Genomic DNA, 22,904 nt, shown 5'->3' with positions numbered 1-22,904 from the left:
AAAGAAATCAAGATGAGAGAGTCTTGTTAGTGAAAACCCACACGGGCACTACAAGGTGACGGTGAGAAGAAAAATGAGAAAGGTCAGCTCGTGAAAACCCGCAAAGGGCACCCCTGATCGAAAAGAGGATCCTCACAGCCATCGGCACCGACAGAGTCATGGCAAGGTTTCTCGATTTTGAAGCAAAAGTTGTGATGAATTTTTGAGAGTCAGACGGTTTACACAGATCAGGCATCCAGTCCAAAAGGCATGTCATGTTCATTGAAGTCCGCATGTACTCCAGATAAGTCCTTCTTTCCTTTCCCCAAAAGGGACACTTCTTGTTTTAAACTCATTCTCCATTCCATTGTTTGTTTTCTTTGAATCCCTTTCAGTCTAACTCTGTTCCAAAATTGAGGCAAAGAAAGGATGGCAAGATTGATTTATTGGGCTTTTGTTTGATACGAGCAAATATTCAAGAAGATACCCAGCCTCGGCAGGTGCATCGAGTCGACTTCGACTGGCCATGATGGCCGATGCTTTGAAATCAAAAACTCCTGAAAAGAAAGGAAGTCAAAGTCAAATGCCCACAAAGGCAAAATAAAGTTGAAAAAAGGTTAAGTCCCACGTGACGAAATGTCTCGGCAAAGATTTGAAAAGCCAAGGGATCCCAAATGCTCTGAAATTGAAGTCGGAAGAAAGAATCCAAAAATAAAAGGCCAATGAAGGTGAAACAAAGTTGGAAAAGGTTAAGTCTCATGAGACTAGCCGTTGCAGTAGAGTTTGAGGAGACAAAAAGTTCCCCAATGCTCCGAATAATTAAAAACAAAAAAACAAAAACAAAAAAAATAGGTAAAAGAAAAACAACAAGTCAAAAGTGAAAGGCCTACGAAGGCAAAATAAAGTTGAAAAGGTTGAGTTCCATCGACCAACCATCATGGAAAAATCTGGAAAAAACCAGAGGTTATCAGGGCCTGAAGTAAAATTGGTCCCCAGGAAACGAGCAGTTGCAATTGAGATCTTCATCAAAGAAGTCGGGTCGAGATCAAGTGATTGAAACAATCAAGGCCACAAAACCAACCACTGTTTCAAACTAACAATTATTTTTTATTTGAAAACATGAAATAGGTGCAATCCAATGAAACCTTGCAAGAAGCAGGTGCAACCAAACAGAAACTGTGCAAGGGCTAGAAACAACTTTGCAGCAAAAATTAATCCAAAAGGGAAGTCTCCTCTAAATTCTTTCCGCATTTTATTCGTTTTCTTAAATAAAACAAAAAAAATATGAAATGAAAAGAAGAAGAAGAAGAAGAAGAAAAATAAAATTCAAAATCATAGTAGCATAGGGTCTCCAATCTCTAGCTACGTCCTTTCCAACAAAGGGTCCCATTCCCTAGTCGATGCCAGCATAACTTGGTAATCGTTTCCCACATAGGGTATCATTCCCTAGTCACTGCAAGCATAACCTGGTAATCTTCCTCAAAATAGGGTTCCACTCCCTAGTTGATCCCTGGCATAACCCGAGGACCTTTTTCTTTTCCGGAATAACCCGATGACTTTCCTGGCATAAACCATGGACCTACTCGGTATAACCCGAGGACCTTTTTCTTTTCCGATATAACCCGATGACTTTCCCAGAATAACCGGTGGATCTCCCTGGCATAACTCGAGGAGCTTTTTTTTTCCGACATAACCCGATGAATTTCCCGGCATAACCCGTGGACCTCCCTGGCATAACCTGAGGACATTTTTCTTTTCCGGCATACTTGATGACTTTCCCAGCATAACCTGTAGACCTCCCCCGGCATAACCCGAGGACCTTTTTCTTTTCCAGCATAACCCGATGACTTTCCCAACATAACCCGTGGACCTCCCCGGCATAACCCGATGACCTTTTTCTTTTCCAGCATAACCCGATAACTTTTCTGGCATAACCCGTGGACCTCCTCGGCATAACCCGAAAATCTTTTTCTTTCTCGGCATAACTCGAGGATCTTTCTGGCATAACCCGATCATTTTTCCAGCATAACCTGGTAATCTTCCCAATTTGGGGCCTCCGATCCCCATTTAATTGCATTTTAGATATAGGGTCTCCACTCCCTAATCTCTTTTTCTTACGGATACACAATCCCGATTTTAATTGCTTTCAATAAAGAAATAGTTTAGATTTTGGTTACAATAACTCACGAAATTTTCCTAGTGAAAACTGGGGCTAAAAATTTCATTCATTTGTTAACTTTGGTGCCTGAACAGGTTTTCACTGCGAGGCACAAGGTTTGAGATGACCAAAAGAAGAAGTCTCAACCAAAATAAAAGAAAAGAAGAACAAGAAAATAAGTTGAACTCTAAGTATATGAGCGGAGAAAAGATGCGGATTGCTCAAGATATGATTGAAGTCACAAGCTTTGCATGTCCCGCCTTTATCCAAAAAGCTGAAGAAGAATGAACCAACGGTTGCAGCTAACAAGCATCAAGATTCAGATCAGAGTCTGCAGGAAGAACCAGCCAAGACTCAAGATCAAGCTTCAGAAGATTTATAGATAGGAATCTTGTAACTCGTAGTTGATAAGCTTAGCTAGTTTAGCTTTTTATTTTTCATTTTGGTGTAATAAGGAGCTCAGCAAGCAGAAACAACAGTAAAATCACAGTTTCTCGGTAGTCCCAGCTACCAAAACTTCCAGAACTACACCAACCTGATTCCTTTATAGCCAAGGATATGTAGGTAACCTCCGAAGCAAGGTTTGGTCAGGCTTTTTCAAAAGATGATTCTCATGGAGTTTCAAACGGGCACAAATCTTTCGTAATTGCTCATTTTATCTTTGCTCGGAAAACCCTTCATGTTTCCGAGCAATAAGGGACAACTGTGAGCATGTGATTTTTGCCCTATATGAATTGCTCCTATAAAAATCAAAGAAAATTGATTTTTTCCAATTATTTGCCATTTTATAGGATTTTGTGGGATTTTTATTAATTGTTTGCATTTTTTGTGCACGTTTAATTCTTATTAAAATCATGAAAAAAAACAAAATACCATGCATTGCATTTAGATATTGTTTTATACTTTTTAAAATCAATTAGTTAATTAATTTTTGTATTAAAAATGAAAATCACAAAAAATAGCTTATTTTACATTTTTATCTTTTAATTTTTAGATTATTGATTTTTTTTCTCTGTTGATTTAGGATCAAGTAATTTTTATAATTATTATAATTATTTAGTTTTACAATTTAGATAATTTAGAATTTTTAATTAAAAAAAAGGAATATAAGAAGAGAATTTGAAAAAGGGGGTTTTAATTCAAAATTGGGATGTTCTTATGCCCAAAATATGTCCCAAATCACTCAAAGCCCAAAAACCCTACCCGATCGAACCTGGCCGACCCAGTTGACCCGCGCAAATACCCTTTTAATCTCAGCCATTTACTCAATTCAATCCAATGGTCTAGATTTCTCCCCACCCCCATATAAAAACCCACTTATAACACCCCAAAACCCTAAACCTAATTTCCCCATCTCCCAAAACGGCGTCCTCACTCCTCCTCCACCTTCTTCCGCGCCACCACCACTTATATTCACCGGATAATTCCCCTCTAACCATCACATGGTCTCTCCTCTCATTCCCTTCCATGTGGCTTGACAAATAACGGATTTTGTACAAATCGAATCTTACTCCTTCTCCCTCACGTGATCATCTTATCCGAAATAAATTTGAAGACGAGATTAGAATGAATGGGAAGCGTAGGATTGGATCTCACTCGATCTACTCCCTCCATTTGTGTTTTACTCATTTCAAGAATTAGAATTTCGGATTTCTCTAAAGAGGGTAACATTTTTTTTTTCATGAGGGGGATTTTTCTATATTTTGGGGGTCGTCCCGCTGTTTTAGAAGAAGAAAAATTGGAGGGATTGGAGAATCCTCAGATTTTTGGGACTAATTTTTTCTTTCTGTTTTTACCAGCGAAAAAAAAAGAAAAGGAAAAAAATTGTTTCAATCATCTTCTTCTATTTTTTATTTTTTTTGTTCTTAAGTTTGGAGTTTCTCAGCTTGTTTAAAAGTTGAAAGGAAAGTTGTGGTTGTCTCCTTGCTAGTTTTGTTTTCACTTTGTGGCTGGATTTCATCATCTTCTTTTGAGACTCTTGTTTCGTCTTTGTTTGCTGCTAGAGGTTGAAATAGCTTCAGGATATATGGATTACTGTAATGCCATGATGTTCCTTTAAAGGTATATTTTCAATACATGTACATTGAAGTGTAAAAATAGTTCATATTCAATATGTAACTAGACCAAAATTTCTAACATCTTATATGAATTGCCTTTATTCTTGAAATTCATCTTTGCTCTCCTTAAGCCTAAACAATATCAAAACTTTTTCTTTCTTATTTTATGTGCTACATACAAAAGGGGACATATTATTTCTTCTTTTTTCCCTTTAATGTTCAATATTTATTGCATTTTATCTTATAATTATTAGGTATAATGTTGCGTGATACGTTTCTGATTTCTAACTAATTTTTTTTCTAATTAATCTATTGGTTCTTTTCATATTCTTACTTGTAGTTTTATATTTAGATATTGAATTCCGAAGTTTAGCATTTTAACCTCTTAAAATAGAAAATGAAATGTTAGATGCTGATTTTGAATTAAAGCACATTGCTTGAGACAAATAAAGGTTACATGTTCAATATTTTCCAGTGAAGAGTCCATTATCCTTGTTTTTTTTCCTGAAACAAGTTTTGTTTTGTGTTTTTTTGGATCTTCAATCCATTTGGAACGTTTGTTTGTTGTTGGAATTTTTTTTTAATTATTCATTCTTTTTTAAAAAAAGGGACAACAATTTGAATATGGGCTAAGGTAAAAAATGCAATTTGGGTCTAGGATTGTCCAAGAAGAAATGGGCCTATAATGTGGTGGGCTTTAGGTTTTGGATTGGACATTAAATAAGGTAGTTTAGGCCTCTGTTAATTTCGAATCCATACCTCATGGCCTCGCAATAATCTCAACGATTAGGAAAGTAAACACTCATAGTTTGATTTAACTATTGTTGTGATTATGTATATGTTCACGTAACATAATCATGAATTTCATTCTAAAAATAAATCGAGGGATGCATTCGCGCAACTTCGACCAAGACTTTTCCTTAATAATTAATAAAGTGCGATTGGCTGGGAGGATATTTCCCCTTTCGTTGTTTCGCTTGCTATGTTGAATCCGTTGAGGACTCGAGAGGCAGGCACGATTGGGTCAAGCAGCCTAAGCTGCTCTACCACCCTCGACTTGATAATATAGGCCAAGCTACCTGGATCGAAAAGTACACATTTAATTTGAAATGTGTTTACGAGGAAAGAGATTACCAGTGCGTCGTTGTGAGGTAGAGACAAGGTATCGATGCCCTCGTCGCTGAATGTGAGAGCATCCTTGGGTATGTAACCCCTAGTTCGCTTTTCTCTGGTGATGGATATTTTTTTTCTTCTGATCATGGGTTCTTGTGGAGTATCAATGCCTCCTAAGATCATATGGATGACATGTTGTGGCTCATTTGTTTCATTCTTCTTGGTTGCCTCTCTTTCCCGGAACTGATTTTTGGCCTGGTCGCTGAGGAATTCTTGGAGATGACTTTGCTGAGTAGTCGGGCTACTTCTTCCCGGAGCTGCCGGCAATCCTCGGTCCTGTGACCATGCATGTTGTGGAATTCACACACAAAGTTATGGTCCCTTTATGAAGGATCCAATTGCATGGGCCTTGGCCACCTGGTGTCTCTGATTTTTCTGATGGCGAATACGATGTCTGAAACATCGACATTGAAGTTGTATTTTGATAAGCGAGGTGCCTCCCTTGGCCCTGTGTGCCTATTGAATTTAGCTCTGTTGATAAGTCCCCGACGATTTTGACCTCGATCAATTCTTCGGGCATTGGGGGGCATGTTGCGCCTTGGGGAGTTTCTTCTATCTTCGGTGTATGGTTGGTATCTCTCTTTGTTCATCTTTGACTCATTTTCCGGAAGCCAGGGGATCCTAGTTGGTCATCTTCGACCCTGATATTCGATTGATATCGATTGTAAACATCCGACCAAGTCACGACGGGGTATTCAACCAGATTCTATTTCAGCTGTTTCGAAGCCACCGAGCTTCGTTCATTAAAACCTTGAATGAAGGCCTGAACTACCCAGTTATCGGAGACGGGAGGTAGTTCCATTCATTCTATTTGAAAGCGAGACATGAACTCTTGCAGCATTTCATTCTCCCTCTACTTGATTTTGAAGGCATCATATTTCCTTGTAGCTACTTTGATAGCACCAGCATGTGCCTTAATGAAAGAATCTGCGAGCATGGCAAAGGCGTCTATCGAGTTTGGGTCTAGGTTGTGATACCATAACATTTCCCCTTTTGAAAGGGTCTCTCAAAATTTTTTCAGTAGGACAGACTCGATCTCGTCATCCTTTAGGTCGTTGCCCTTCACCGCACAATTGTAAGTAGTGACGGGCTCGTTGGGGTCCGAGGTTCCATTGTACTTCGGAAGGTCAGACATTCTGAACTTCTTTGGAATGGGTTTTTGGGCCGCTTCTTGTGGGAATGGATTTTGTATAAACTTCTTCGAATCTACACCTTTCAGGATCGGGGGTACGCCCTAAATTTGATGGACCCTAGAATTGTAGGTCTCTGCTTTCTTGTCGTTGGCTTCTATCTTCTTTTCGCCCGACTTGATCCTTTTTGTGAGGTCCTCGAGCATCTTTATGATGGAGGGGTCGGTTGCGACCCATTTTTGCTTGATCTTTCTGGTACCTGCTCGGCTCGGGGAGCCATTTCTTGAGCTACCGTGCTTTGAGTCTTTTGGCGGCTTTGCAATTGAGCAATCGCCAGCTGTATTGCTTGTAACATTTCGAAGATGACGTGAAGGCTAACCACTTGTTCTTCCTAAGCCAGGGTTTTTTATTCTTCTTTTTTATCTTCCTGGTGTATGCTCTTGTTGGTGTGGGAGCTTATTTCGACGTGTTGAGCGTTGTGCGAGACCACGTCTATGGGAATTGGTTCTGGTGCATTCTCAGGGTTTCGTGGTGGTACACCAACACCTGGAACGTTCACACCATTCTCTCAATGGTCTTCAAGATTGTTGTTTTCTCATGCATTTACTGAGTTAGACATTTTGACCTGAAATCAAAGATCTTGGACAAGATAAAGCGTGAAAGATAACTTGCATTATGTAGTAAAACTAACGAGAAAATAATCACTATTATTTTTAGCCCCACGGTGGGCGCCAAACTGTTTACCTTGAAAATGGTAATTACAATTGAATTTAATTTTGTGGTTCCAAAAATACGTGATATATTTTTATGCTAGTTGTTTAGGCAATGGATGCTTAGTGAAGTACTTGGAAACTAGGTAAGAGCTTGAGAGCAAGGTGATAATCAAATGAAATGGCTGACAACCGGGGCCTCGAGCTTGCTTATTCAGGGCCTCGGGATCGAGTCTGATATCTCACCAAGGGTAGTCGATTGATGACTAACAGTTATAATAAAATCAATGATGGCTATTTATGGCCAATAATGAGCAATAAATGAAGAACAATAAATGAAACACAGTGAATATAAGTAATAAATATAAGTAATGAGATCAAGGGAATATGGTTGAGATTAGAGATAATGTTCTTGTGTATTCAATATTGAGAAATAGATCATTTACAAAATGACAAGGATGCCCTTTATATATGAGAGGGAATCCCAACATAGTACAAATGTATTTATTACAAAGATATATGGCTGGTACAACCATTTAATGCCACGGTACGGGCCTGGACTAGCATAATAGGCTTCGTCAGCTCTGGTCACATGCTTTGGGAACATCACATCGAGCCACCGAAGCTACTGGTTTACACTGCCTCGAGGCTGGTCGTTGTGAGCCCTTGAAGTCAATCACTGGGAGACCTCGAGACGCCTTGATGATCGTAAAATCGAACCGCCGATTTTTACTGCATACAATACAGTGAAAACAATATCAAAGCGGTAAAAGATGGCATTTAACACAGTACGCTCAAACATGTAATAAAAATTAGATAATAAAAGCCAAGTATAACAGTTATTCTAAACTCGAATTCTTGAACCCTGAACCAGAGATTCTGGGTTCTTGTCCCCAGCGGAGTCGCTAGAGATGTCACACCTCTTTTTTACCCGAGGGTGTATATAAGGGAGTTTTTCTAATTAAAGTGACATTATTTGAAATAGGATTATTTTATTTATTTAGGATCGTCACTTGGGATATTTATTATGGTGTCCCAAGTCACCGGTTTATTTAAAAATCGCATATCAAGGAAATTTGACTTCACTTAAAAGTCTGCAAAACCAGAAAAAACTATATAAGGAATTCTATTAACCCGGGAGAAGGTGTTAGGCATTCCCAGGTTTCGTAGTTCTAGCACGAATGCTTAACTACTAATAATTGACCTAATTATATAATTAATTGCATGTTTTAAACCTATTATGCATTTTTTTAACTTTGTAACCCCTTTTAATTATTTTAACCCACTTTTAGGATTTATGGGATTATTTCTTGAAGAAGTCATGATTATCGTACACTTGCCATTTTGGAACATATTGTAAACCATGCTACATTAAATGCACCCGCGATTTGCGATATTTTTATTTTATTATTATTCACAATTATTATGGTCGGGTCACATAAAATGCACACCCGAATCGTGCCTAAACCAAAACTACGATGTTCAAATTACATCCTAAGCTATTATGAGATTATTGTAAAAGTCCATGGCAGCATGTAGGGTATTTTTGCTACTTGGGGTAATCTAGCCTTAATTGTTATAAACTTAGAATATGAGAAAATGAGCCCAATTGACTATTTGTAAAACAGGCCCAGTCGCGACTATGAATTGACTGGGCCTTTCGTGGTTATGTTTTTCAACAACGAAAAATTGCCTAAAATATACATTGTCCAAGTCCAGACTTGGTTCACACAAGAGTAATATCAGAAAACTATTGCATTAAACTTTTAAAATTAGCTATACTACTATGATTTCTAACAACCCACATAAAATTAGAATTATGTTAATTTCAGACAAATAAGTTCATAGTTGGGGGCCAAGCTATTGGGCTTAGTACCCAGGCCTAGTTTCCTCACATTGGACAAGGCTTGCACGTACATAGAACTTGCATGCTTGCTCGGCCCAATACACTTAAACTAAATGATGATGGGGAGCTAAGAGCAGATACAACAATTACCCATAAAATAGAATTTACAAAGGAAAACAAATTCGCTATGCTTTACGTGATAATAGCAATGGGATATGATTTGAGTACCAATATCAACACAATAATCCCAAATTATGCAAACAATCTCTTATTAAATTACAATCATCCTTGGGCTTAAATATTCCCATAATAGAATTACAGAATACATTATTTAATACTCCTCTTAATCTCATTCTTTCAAACTCAAAACTATATGGATTCACAAAGCTGCTACTCATATGAGGCCTTTTACTATAATGACTCACCTAAATCTCAAGCTAACAGTCCATATCATGTTGTGACTAGATCCTGCGTACTTATGCCATAAGATGAATTACTTTTGAAAATATTAGGCAAAGGTAAGGTGAATCAAAACACCAAACTAGAAGTATCAATAGCAGAAAACAAATTAATTTATCCCTAAACCAGTTCTAAAACTGAGCCGTACAAAATAGATTCAACCAGGGCAAGGAGTTAACATCTATTAACTACTTAATAGAAAACAAAAGGTAGTGTAGTAATTATAAGCAAACATTTTTCAATTCATAGTATTACTTTATTCAAATAGAAGCCCAAATATTCATTCATGACACATATGAACAGCATAAATCACAACTTGAACAAAACTGATGGTCCACAAGGATTCAACAATTTCATAGTCATTTAACAAAGCATAATACAAGGGATTTGTGGACTGACCTAGCTGGCTAATAGATAAACAAAGAGAAGTGGAATCCATCCCAAGTAAAAGATCCCAGCAGCAACTTTCTGCAGTAGAACCAGAAATTCAAACAATCAATCGAACTTGTATATCCAAAAAGGTGAAGCAGAAAAATAGAGATGGAGAAAGCTTGAAATCCTCTCTATTTTTTGGTTTTTTCTTGTGTTTGAATTTAATTTTCAGAGTGCTTTTTTTTAGAAAATCAGTGAGTATGGAGAGTCAGGCTTATTCCTTCTATAGGCTGCACAAAGAGAGCATAAAAAAAGAATATTCTACCCTAGAATTCTGAAATGTCAGATAGTACAACTTCTTTTAACAGCTGTTTGTCCTTTTTTCTAGCCAATTTAAGCATTTTCATGCTAAAATGGGCACAGTTGTCCAATACTAGAACTTTCTCATATTTTCCTCATTTTAAATTCCCAATTTTACCCTTTTCAGTTTTGTTTATTGCAATTTCAACCCAATTTGACCTAATTCTAATTGTGATTACCCATTAACCCCTTCTAGAACCTATTAGAACAATCTAGGCAAATTCAGACTTTTCTTGAATTGTTTTTCAATTAAGCTCCCCCCAAAACCTTTGTTATTATCTTTTCCATTCTTTAAACCATTTAAACCTAAAATCAATCATCTGAATTAAGGCAACCTAGCTAAAACCATTCTGATTTAAGACCTAAACCAATAATTGAAATAGGACGTTTATTTAATTAAACCTACTAAACCCAAACAAATTTAAATTCAAAACAACAAAAATGGTAGAAAAACAGTAACAAAATGGTGAACAAAAATAATGATGCTATAAAACCTAATAATTAATCCTAATTAATCAAAACTTGATGCAATTAACCTAACTTACAAATAATTAAACTGCTTTTTGTTAATCACCATGTTTAACATGTTCGAACAATTTTTTCAGAATTAACCTAACAGTGAATTCAAACACTAATTAGTCTAAACACACGGCAAAACACATGCAATATCATCAAAGCAAAAAGATATAGACGGAAAGAAATCAAGAAATATACCTAAAGAAGAACTCTATCGAATCAGAACAACTTCGAAATAGATCCAAAAACTAAGTTAATTAATTGTTCTTGTTGAGAACGATCAATTAACGTAGGTTATAATCCAAATCGAGTCTTGAAAACTCGGAGCAAATCAAAAAGGGGGAAAACTAGGTTTGTTCTTAGATTTGGGATTCGAAGAAATCAACAGGGAATTTATGGAAATGGATGGTAGCATAGTGATGAGTGGAGGCTTGGGATTGTGGAGTGTGATTTTGGGTTTTTCTGGGCGGCTTAGGGTTTGGTTAAAATCTCATATCTTAGATTGATGAAAATCGGCAGGAATTTTGGTGAAAATGTTAATGGATTACGTTTGAGGGACTGTGGGTAGTGTGGGGTGTGAATTTGGGGTGATTTGGAGGTGTTCCGCCACCGTAGTGTGATTTCCAGGCGGCGGAAGAAGGCGGAGATAGCGAGGGATTCAAGGGCGGCTAGGGTTAGGTGTTTGAGAGATAAGGGAGGAAAAAATGGACGGGATCATCTCTTCGGACACTTAAAATGAGATAGGGTTTGGAGTTGTGAGTCGTTGGATCAAAAGAATCCAACGGCTAGGATTAAAAGATGATGAAACGGCGTCGTTTAGGTGTGAGGTGTGGGGGGGGGGAGATTGGACCAGGTATGGGGAGTATTGGGCTTAGGCGAAACTGAGTAAAAATAGAATTTGGGCCAATGAATTTTGCTTTGGGTGGCCCAAAAATCAGAACCCCCAAACAAATTATTTCTCAAATTTTCTTTTTCTTTGTTTTTCCTTTTCTTTTCTTTAATTTTAAATACTTAACTAAATTAATTAAAAGTCCTAAATTAAAACCTAAATTAATCTAATCTGTAAAATCAAACTAACCATCTATTTATAATATTTACAAAATTAATTAATCCTAAATTGATGAAGAGAAAATTTAATCTAATACTAAAAGTTAAAAATGTAAAATGAACAATATTTTTTTTTTGTGATTTTTATTTTAGTAAAGCAATTAATTAACTATTTAATCCTAAAATACGAACACAAAACCTAATATTCAATGCATAAATTTTTACGTTTTGTGGTATTTTTCATGATTATAACAAAATCAAATGTGCACAGAAATGCAAACAATTAATAAAATCCTACAAAAATTCTATGAAATTAAAAAAAATTATAAAATCTATTTTCTTTACTTTTTGTAGGAGTATTTCTAGTAGGGCAAAAATCACATGCACGTTTGGTATGTAGTATAGGCGCATAAATAGTGCCTCAATTTTTGAGCTATCTATGTCAAGGTGCAGCAGGTATGTTCCAGCAAAGAATACCATGCTTCATAAGGTGTGAACTTCTTATTCCAGTAATATATGGTCTACTATTTTCTTCCCATCTCGTCATGTTTCCCCAAAACACAACCGAAAGCCCCATCTAGTACGGACAAATATAATAGCAGAGGTTTACCAGGTTCTAGCGGGACCAAGACTGGTGGCATGGATAGGTATTCCTTGATTTTGTCAAAATCTTTCTGGCATTTTTCAGTCCATTTTCTTGCAGCACCTTTCTTTAATATTTTGAAAATTGGCTCACAAATCACGGTTGACTGTGCTATGATTCAGCTGATGTAATTGAGAAGCCTTAAGAAACTCATCACATCTTTCTTGCTCTTCGGGGTTGGCAAATCTTGTATGGCTTTGACTTTTGAGGGGTCCAATAGCAATTTTCAGTAGGGACTCCGAAAGCACACTTTGCAGGATTCAGTTTCAGATTGTACCTTCGAAGTCGATTAAAGAATTTCCTTAAATCTGCTATATGATATGCGCTTCTTCTGGATTTTATAAGGATATCATCTACGTATACCTCTATTTCTTTGTGAATCATGTCATGGAAAATGGTCTTCATGGCTTTCATACAAGTGGACCTAGCATTCTTCAGGCCAAACGACATTATTTTGTAACAATACATTCCCCATAGAGCGATAAAGGTTGTTTCCTCGGCATCATCCTCATCCATCCAGATCTGATGGTATCCCCCGAAGCAATCCACAAAGGATTGGAGTTCATGCTTGGCATAGTTGTGAATCAGTATATGTATATTGGGCAATGGAAAATCATCTTTGGGACTTGGTTTGTTTAAATCTCGATAGTCGACACATACTCTGACCTTCCCATCCTTCTTTGGAACTGGCACGATGTTGGCTAACCAAGTTGGATATTCGACCACTCTGAGAACTTTGGCTTTGATGTGCTTGGAAACTTCTTCTTTGATCTTCAGGCTCATATCAAGTTTGAACTTTCTTAGTTAATGTTTTATGGGCGGACACATCAGATCGGTAGGTAGTTTATGAGTCACTATAGACGTGCTCAAACCAGTCATATCATCATACGACCATGCAAAAATGTCCTCATACTCCTTTAGGAAAGAGGTGTATTCTTCTTTTTCTGATAGTGACAAATGGATACTTATATGGGTTTCTTTGACTATTTCAGAATCTCCCAAGTTGACTATCTCAGTTTCGTCCAATTTTTGGTAATTACGACGCTTCATGAGCACGTTTTCATAGGCTCAAGATTATGGTTGAGATTAAACCCGAGGGATTATCGACATCCAGCCTCGGGGTAGTGCAGATCGATAGTCATGATTGAAAAATGGGAGGCTCCCAAGGCATGTGACTAAAGCTAACCTAGTCTATTTGGCTAGTTTATGTCCGTACGGTGGCATTAAATGGTTGTACCAACCCCATCTCTTTGTAATAAATGTATTTGTACTATGTTGGGATTCCCACTCATATAGAAAGGGGATCCTTGTCATTTTGTAAGACATCTGTTACTCAATATTAAAATGCAAAAACATTCTCTCTACTTTCTAACATATTCTCTTGATCTCATTTCTTACATTTATTGCTTATATTCATTGTGTTCTATTTATTGTTCTTCATTTATTGCTCATTATTGATCATAAAAGTATTCCATCAATGCTATCATAACTGTTAATCCCCCATCGATTGCCCCTAGCTGAGCATCCGACTCGACCTCGAGGCCCGTATACGCCAACTCGATGCCCCTATTTCCAACCATTCGGTTTGGTCATTATACTATCTACAAACACTTATCTCATTTTCTAATCAATTACTTAGCATCTATTACCTAAACAACTAGAATAAAATAGATCACGTAATTTTAGAACCACAAAATCAAATCTAATTGTAATTACCATTTTCAAGGTAAATAGTTTGGCGCCCACCGTGGGGCTAAGAATAATACTGATTATTTTCTTTTTGGTTTGCTACATAACGCAAGTTACCTTTCACACTTTTTCTTGTCCAAGATCTTTGATTTCCGGTAAGAATGTTTAACTCATTAAACGCACGTGAAAACAATAATCTTGAGGACCATGGGGAGAATGGTGTGGATGTTCCAGGTGTTGGTGTACCACCACGAAACCCTGAGAATGCACCAGAACCAATTCCCATGGACGTGGTCTCGCGCAACGCTCAGCTCGTCGAAATAAGCTCCCATACAAACAGGAGCATACACCAAGAAGATCGATAAGAAGCTCAAAAATCCCCAACTCAGGAAGAACAAGGGGTTAGCCCTCACGTCATCTTCAAAATGCTACAAGCACAACAACAGGTGATTGCTCGGCTGTAAAGCCAAAAAACATCCCGAACACTCGGGAACTGGGATCAACAACTAAAAACCGTATGACCTCCAGGTCAGAGTTTCAAACTCGTAAGCCCTCAATGAGGCAACATCAGGTTCACAACACGACTCCAGAGCCAAATACGTCCCGAACATTCGGGGATTGGCATCAACAACTTGAAACCGTACGACCTCCGGGTCGGAGTTTCAAGCTCGTAAGCCCTCAATGAGGCAGCATCAAGTTCACAAAAATGTTCCAGAGCTAAAAACTTTCCGAACATTTGAGGACTGGCATCAAAAACTTGAGGACGCATGACCTCCGAGTCGGAATATTAGAACTCGTAAGCCCTCGATGAGGCAATATCAAGTTTTCAATGAATGTCTCCCGAGCCAAGAAACTTTTGACGACTCAGGGACTACCGCTAACCGCCACCCCCATCGACTTATCAAACACCTGCGGTCATAAGACCCCATATGGGCAGCCTCAGTCTTGCAAGACCTGTATAAGGTAGCAACAAAAACTATAAGACCTCAAGCAAGGCATGAATCATACTTGTACCAAGTAACCAAAACTCTAAGACCGCAAGCAAGGGATGAACCATACATGTACCAAGTAACCAAAACTGTAAGACCTCAAGCAAGGCATGAACCATACTTGTACCAAGTAACCAAAACTATAAGACCTCAAAGGCATGTAAAAATTTGTAAGACCTTACAAAAGGCATAATCTCGATCTTAAAGTTAAGGCTATATATTGAACTTGTAAGACCCCTAAAAAGGCATACACTCGATACAGATGTCGAAACTACTTCAATCAGGAACTGAAAGGCTCCGGCCAAACATAATGATTATGGTCAAAAGGTTGTACTAGCCAAACTACCACGACTCGGGGACTCCCGACCATCGCTATAAAATCATAGGCCTTCAATTACATCGAAAGTACTTCGAAAAGAACCGGTTAAACAGCCTACCCTCGACATAGGCAGAAGAGCTTTGGCCATGTCAGCTCCAAACTATAGGCTTCGCGATACTCAGCCATCGAGACAAACCTCCCGAGGTGATCGATCATCACCATATAACGACTCACAATCGAGGTTTTTATCATACCATCGAAGAGTCAGGCAAACACAATTTCAAAAGACCTTAACGAGGGAAAAATAAAGTCTACTAGAGGTTGTACCAACCTAATGCGTAAGAGCCACTGCTGCCAGCCCATACTAAAGGTCATACCGACCCAATGCGAAAGAGCCACTGCCGTCAGCCCATATAAAAGGTCATATCGACCAAACGCATAAGAGCCTAAGGGCCAACATTAAATTCAAAAACTTAAGGTTCAATGAGCCCGAGTCGAAACCCAACTCGGAGAGTGAACCCGAAGCAGTTAACTAAAAATGCCTAAGAGCTCAAACGCCAACTTATACTGAATGGTCGTACCAACCAAGTGTGTAAGAGCCTACGGGCTAGCCCAATGAGCCCCAGGGCCATACTATGAATCTGAGGATTCCTTTTAACTCAAAGACCAATTCATCTAGCCAACAACTGACAAATATCAAGGCAAAAGGAAACGCATGAGAAATAAAACCGCGAGGCATCTTTTTATACATATATGTGAGAGAATACAAGCTTCATTTACAAATTTCTTTGAAAGCACTATACACAAAACAAGAAAGTAAGGGCCTAATCTACGTCCCCATCGGGGACTATGGTCCGTCGGCCTCTTTCTCTCCATCTTCAGTATCAGACAGAAGGAGCTTAGCACCATATTCTCCCGCCTTTGCCTGCTTTATCTCTTCCGAGAGGTCGTAGCCCCTGGCATGAATTTCCTCGAGTGTTTCACTCTGAGATTTGCACTTCACGTACTCTTTGCTCCTACTCTCATGGTCCAAAGCCCCCCTTAGCTCAACACGAGCGTTGGCAGTGTCCTTCAAATAGATAGCCACCTTCTTATCTGCCTTAGTTTAGATTACTTCGGCTTCAGCCCGGGAATCCACGTCTTCGGCCTTCACCTTCAGGAGCTCAGACTCGAGCCTTGAAATAATGTCCGTTCGGACCAAGGTATTCTCGTTAGCATTGCAAAATTGCACTTCGAGGGTGAAAGCCTTGGCCAAAACATCTTTCTTAGCCGATATATGGGTATCCATCCGAGCCTTTAGCTCATCATGCTCGCACTTAGCTTGACCAACTTCGCTCATAAGGCATTCCAGGTCCTCTGTCATTTTTTGCAACTGAAGTAGACAAAACATTAGCCTCAAAAGGTAGAAGAAGAAACACGCACACCCTCAAAACAAACATTACATGCTCCTCAAGGTAGCTTTCGTAGTTCAGGCTTCGACTCGCCTCATACCGCAAGTGTACAAACTCGTCTTCCCTTTCATCACAAAGAAGCCTGAGGGATTTTTCCGCATCCATGGCTTATCGCAACCTGGTTTCACAGTAGAGTAGCTCAGACTTGAGCTTGTTAAAATCCTATGAAAGAAGAAACTCGTTAAGAGAGTAAAATTTACAAAACTATAAAACCAATACGGATGGCCAAAACACACCTTAGTGTAGAGCCGTTGAGCTTCCTTGAAAGTTGAGAGCACATCTACTAGTCTGGCTCGATCTACCCCGGTAGAACCGCCCCTCGTTGGGATACAATCCCCTGATATATGCAGCCCCCGGCGTCAAACATCCCTCGAAGTGCCTTCGATAGGAGAATAAGTCAGCGGCAGATAACCCTCGTTCCTCAAAGTACCTTCAACTATATAAGATGACGATGGAGGGGGAGGGATCATTTTTCTAAAACTAGAAATCTCGAGCGCTGAAGATTCGGCTAATACGCCCTCTTTGAACCTTCGGGCTGGACTAGTCTTGCTATAATCACCGTCGCCCTACGAAGGCCTTTCTTGCTTATTATTATTATTATTATTATTAACCCTCACTCCTAAAGCCAACAATCCTTCTCCCTCTCTTAGAGGGCACGATCTTGCCTCAAAGAACTCCCCAATGCCTATGATGACGGAGTTAGTACGCATAAAAGAAAGTGCCTTTCAAAAAAGGAGCAAATTGCATAGCAAGTACGTGGTGTTTTGCCTCCCATCTACCCTTAGACAAAGCTCACTAGTTACGCTCATTATAAATCGAGTGGGTCGCCAGCTGCTGAGCCCAATTCGTCAGGTCAGGGACCTCGCATGACATCCATGAAATTGCTACAGAAAGGGAAAGGAAGGCGCATTTACGGAGCCTGCCTACGCCATAAGCAAAACTACAAAGGCATAAGTGTACCACTTACGTGTAAAATTCCATTCCTCAGGAAATGGAAGAAACTCCACAGGGATAATATCGATAGTCCGTGCTCGGACAAACCAGCTCATACATCCCCGATCCCCCTCTTCTTCATCATCAACAACGAAAGGCGTGGTGTATCGGCATTGTAGGGTTAGTAGACCTCGATGGTCAAAAGGCTGGTATAGCCTGATGAGATGACTAAGAGTGAATTCAAGACATGCTTCTTCTGCAAAGAACCTAATCATCAATACTATCCTCTAAAATGACGGGTGAACCTATGCCAAGGTAACCTGGTACTTTCAACAGAAGTCGATCTGGGGGGCCAGCGTAAAGGGGTACATGTACACGTTCAAAAGCCCCTCGATGTGATCCGTGATGCTCTCTTTCGGGGAAGGTGCCCGCAATACTACCTTCTTCCCCCATACACAATCTTTCCTCAGTGACTCAAGGTGCCCCTCTCCTATTAAAGAAACAAACTTCGAGACATACTCCCAATGACCTCGAACATTTTGGTTCAAGAATCCTTCGAGGACGGAACTCCCTTCTCCTTGTCGAGCGGACCCTGGTGTAGCAGCCAAAAGTATGGTAAAACTAGTGAATTAGAGCGGGAATTTGAGAAAGGGCTATAAAGTTGAAATGGTGAAGGACCTAACGCAGGAAATAAGAACTCTATAAAGGAGGATAACTACTCAGAATAGCGAAATTCTCAAAAGAGGGAAGACAACTCTATATATGGAGAAAGCAGTGACTATATGCCTGCCTCAAGGGCTAACTAAAAATGCTGACTAAGATGTTTTTTGCTTTGGGAAGATGTACCTGCGGAGTTGCCTTGGTTGTTTCATAACCATGTCATGTAATTAACGGTGTCGTATGATGCTTTGGGGATCAAAGACCCCCTCCCCATCCCGCATCAACAAGCCTAGAGATGGTACCCGATCTTGAGGACCTATGTCAAGAAGAAGATACGCTCCAATGAGCCATTAACACCATTCCAAAACTCGAGATGGTACCCAATATCGAGGACCTATGTTGAGAAGAAGATAGGCTCCAATGATCCACTGACATCATTACAAGCCTCGAGATGGTACCCGATCTCAAGGATCTCTGTAAAGAAGAAGATAGGCTCAAATGAGCCATTGACATCATTACAAGCCTCGAAATGGTACTCGATCTCGAGGACCTATGCCATGAAGAAGATAGGCTCTAAGAAGCCATTCACATAATTGCAAGCCTCGAGATGGTATCCAATCTCGGGTACTTCTGTCAAAAAGAAGATAAGCTCTAAAAATCTACTCATACAAGCCTAATTTCAAGGTGGTACCCTACCTCGAGGATTTTGCTATTGTAAGTACGAGTCATTTACTCGATACCTGAGCCTGAGCCAATTCTCACTCGAAAACTACTAATAAACCACTAGGGTTATTTCTCACCCTCGGGTCGAGTTAAAACCATCCTCTTGGTTACTTTAACCCAGGGACCATCTAAATCCTGCTAAGCCCCTATACGGGATCTATCTGCAATGCCTTAAGGCTATCTTCACTCTGAGTTCAAAACAAGTTTCCTGGTCGCCAGAACTTGAGCGAACTCTCACTCGTGGACCGCTTTCGAAAGCCTAAAGATTATCTTTATTCTCAGACGTCCGAGCAAGTTCCCCCTCGATGACTATAACCAGGGCCTAAAAGGCTAAGTTTCGTTTTGAAAATTTTGAAGCCCTATTCTCACTCAACCTGAAATCGAGGGCCCTGATGGCCCTAGTTATCAATCCAATTCGGGCTCAGTTCGAGGAATGGAAAAGGGTTCTACAGGGTATCGTGTTAATCAATCAAGAGCCAGAGAAGTACTTACACCCAAGCTCGGCATTCGTACCCATCGGTACAGTCAAGCATTAAGATTCTTCGTAAACGCAGATAAAGGGAAATATAGCATAAATCAGAGACAAATTGAAGAAACATCTTTGTATTCGTAAATGATGATTACAAAAAGCCCATTAAAGGACCTTATACATAATTACAAAAGCCCACGAAGGGTCCTTACACAAAAATAAAGAAGCAAAAGTTACAACTAAAAGTCTAATCTACTCTCAGGGGTACATCTACGAGAGCAATGCCTTCAAGAATAATTTCTTTATGGCCACATCTCGGCCTTCTCATCGGCATCTTCAAGGACGAGGAAGATGCAGCAAAACAATACAGAAGAAGCAGAAATGGTTGAAGAAAAAGCCGTATCCTGCCAAAGAGCAAAAGCTTTTACGAGGCCTAGAAAGTTACAGCTCGATAGAAGACTTGACGAGCGTAGGCCCAACCTGCACGACTACTTTGAGTACACTTCTTGTAACATTGTGTCGTGCAATTTAGTGGCCGGTAGTGCCACTTCACCCCACGGAAAGCAAAAAGGGATGAAGTACCACACCAGGCCGGAGTAGAGAGGTGAGCAACGGTGTAAATTCCGAACATCCTCCTGAGCAGCAGTGTAGAGTCCGAATATCTTCCTGAGTAGGATGAAATCGGAGCCCCTATCGCATCGTCTTGATCCAACGACGACAGTAGTAGCAACAATAACAACAAGTTAGTGCAATCCCGCTCAGAGAAAGACAACTCTGAGAAAGGGCCATTGTGTAGCCGGTGAAAGCGTTGTCGCATGACCTTACGGCCATAGGCGTTAAACAAGAGAAATAAAATTGGACGGGGGCGATGAGAAGAAAGGAGTTGGAAAATGGTGAAGAATGACTGAGCGAAGTTTTGATTCAAGAAAGCTTCCATTTATATAGAGAGGGTAGCGCAACCAACCGTCATAATCAATACTCTTTGGAAAACGTATCGACAGGTGCAATCAATATTTTTGGGAGACAGATCGGCGGCAGTGTTATTACTTTGAAAAAATAAACTGACAGTGTAATAAGTGTTCCTAAAAAAAGACACACTAACAGGATGCCTCGGTTATCGTGGAGGCTTATGTCATGAGTATTACATCATCACAGGAAGTTCAAGAAGATGGATATCGAAGTCGTTTCTTATCGATACACTCTAAGAAATGCAGGGACTATCTGTATACGGTAAAATCGGGGGGTCCAATTTTCGGTTATTACGACGCTTCATGAGCACGTTTTCATAGGATCGAGATTATGGTCGAGATTAACACCCGAGGGATTATCGTCTTCCAGCTTGGGGGTAGTGTAGATCGATAGACATTATGAAAAAGTGGGAGGCTCCCAAGGCATGTGACTAAAGCTGACCTAGTCTATTTGGCTAGTTTAAGTCCGTACTGTGGCATTAAATGGATGTACCAGCCCCATCTCTTTGTAATAAATGTATTTCTACTATGTTGGGATTCCCCCAATATATAAAGGGGATCCTTGTCATTTCGTAAGACATCTGATACTTAATATTAAAAATATAAGAACATTCTCTTTGCTCTCTAACATATTCTCTTGATCTCATTAGTTACATTTATTGATTATATTCATTGTCTATTTATTGCTCTTCATTTATTGCTCATTATTGATCATAAAAGGCTTTTATCAAAGCTATCATAACTGTTAATCCCCCTTTGATTGCCCCTATCCAACCATCCGACTCGACCTCGAGGCCCCGATTTCCAGCCATTCGGTTTGCTCATTATACTATCTACAAGCTCTTATCTCATTCTCAAATCTCTTACTTAGAATCTATTGCTTAAACATCTAGCATAAAAATAGATCACGTAGTTTTCGAACCACAAAATCAAATCTAATTGTTATTACCATTTTCAAGATAAACAACTTCCGCTTAATCACTATCCTTATGTTGCGTTGTCTCGTTACATGTCACAGTCGTTGGTTCATCAGGTTAAGTAATAATAATGCTATAGAGAAGAAATGAAAAATATAATAAATACTAAAATAACAATGCATTAATTAAATCTCGAAAACATCAAAACAGGTACGGCTCGATGACTCGAGCAATTATTTCAAACCAAAATGCGTGTTAAAACAAAATACTGGAAATTACTTAAATGTTTTAATTTTTTTTTTAAAAACAAATCATGCTAATTGCAAGGGTACCCAGGAACTCGACGGGCCAGGCATGGTGTAGCAGTCCAATTCTTGAGAACAACTCCTTTCTTCATGGTTTAAATGGTGAAGTCTTCTTCCTACTCCTCCTCAATAATTACATTGCAGTCCATGTATTCATCATCCAAAAACAGATCCCTTAGGCCAGCTAAAGCCTCATCTTCTTCAGATGCCCATATCATGTCAGTCTATTGAAATGTTTGATGCAGATGTAGTATTGGCTGTTCAAGAGGGTAATATGGGCCACGCCATGACAGCGACCAATCATCGTACTCCTGCCAGGTGTATTGATACCCAAGTCCAAAGGTGTTACCATGACGTTTTGGTTGTATTGGCTTAGTGTATTTCTCCATTACATTGACACGCTTGATGCGATGGTACGTTTCTCCACCCAACTTCCTTCTATAATCGACAACCAGAACAGTTCGATTGGTGTAGATGGGATTACTTCCGTCTTCATGAATGATCACCTCCTGATGTTTCCATTCGAACATCATGGTCTGGTGTAGCATAGAATCAACAGCTCCAGCAGCATGTATCCAAGGTCGTCCCAGCAACAAATTGTATGTAGCAGATATGTCCAATACTTGAAACTCAACATCAAACCAAGTCGGGCCCATCTATAAACAAAGGTTGATATCTCCAATTGTGGCCCTTTGAGACCCATCAAATGCTTTCACATTCATACTCCCTGCTCATATCTCATGGAAATCCTTACCCAACATTTTCAAAGTAGTCAACACACAAATGTTGAGGCTTGAACCCCCATCTATTAGGACTCTGGCTATGAATTTGTCCTAAAACTGTAATGTGATGTGTAGTGCCCTGTTTTGACTCAGTCCTTCAGGTGGTAGTTTGTCTTCGTGAGAGGTAATCTTGTGGATCTCCAATACTTGCCCTGTCATATTGGACATCTCTCCACTAGTGATGTTGTTGGGCACATAAGCTTTATTCAACACTTTGATTAGAGCATTCCTATGCATCTCAGAATTTTG

At 39.4% G+C, this 22,904-nt stretch overlaps 1 long non-coding RNA gene across 1 annotated transcript; it reads right to left on the bottom strand.

Annotated features, from left to right (window-relative positions):
- Nucleotides 1-7,598: 7,598 nt before the first annotated feature.
- LOC107771542 (uncharacterized) lies at nucleotides 7,599-10,144 on the bottom strand. Its single transcript, XR_001644836.2, has 2 exons — nucleotides 9,912-10,144; nucleotides 7,599-7,939 (listed from the first exon to the last, which is right to left on the bottom strand). It is a non-coding gene; the product is annotated as an uncharacterized LOC107771542 (long non-coding RNA).
- Between the last annotated feature and the right edge of the window lie 12,760 nt (nucleotides 10,145-22,904).

The sequence above is a fragment of the Nicotiana tabacum genome, chromosome 3, assembly GCF_000715075.1.
Source record: "Nicotiana tabacum cultivar K326 chromosome 3, ASM71507v2, whole genome shotgun sequence".
In the NCBI taxonomy this organism is placed as follows: Eukaryota; Viridiplantae; Streptophyta; class Magnoliopsida; order Solanales; family Solanaceae; genus Nicotiana; species Nicotiana tabacum.
The sequence above is the reverse complement of the archived record's forward strand: the minus strand, read 5'-3'. Positions and strand labels throughout refer to the sequence as shown.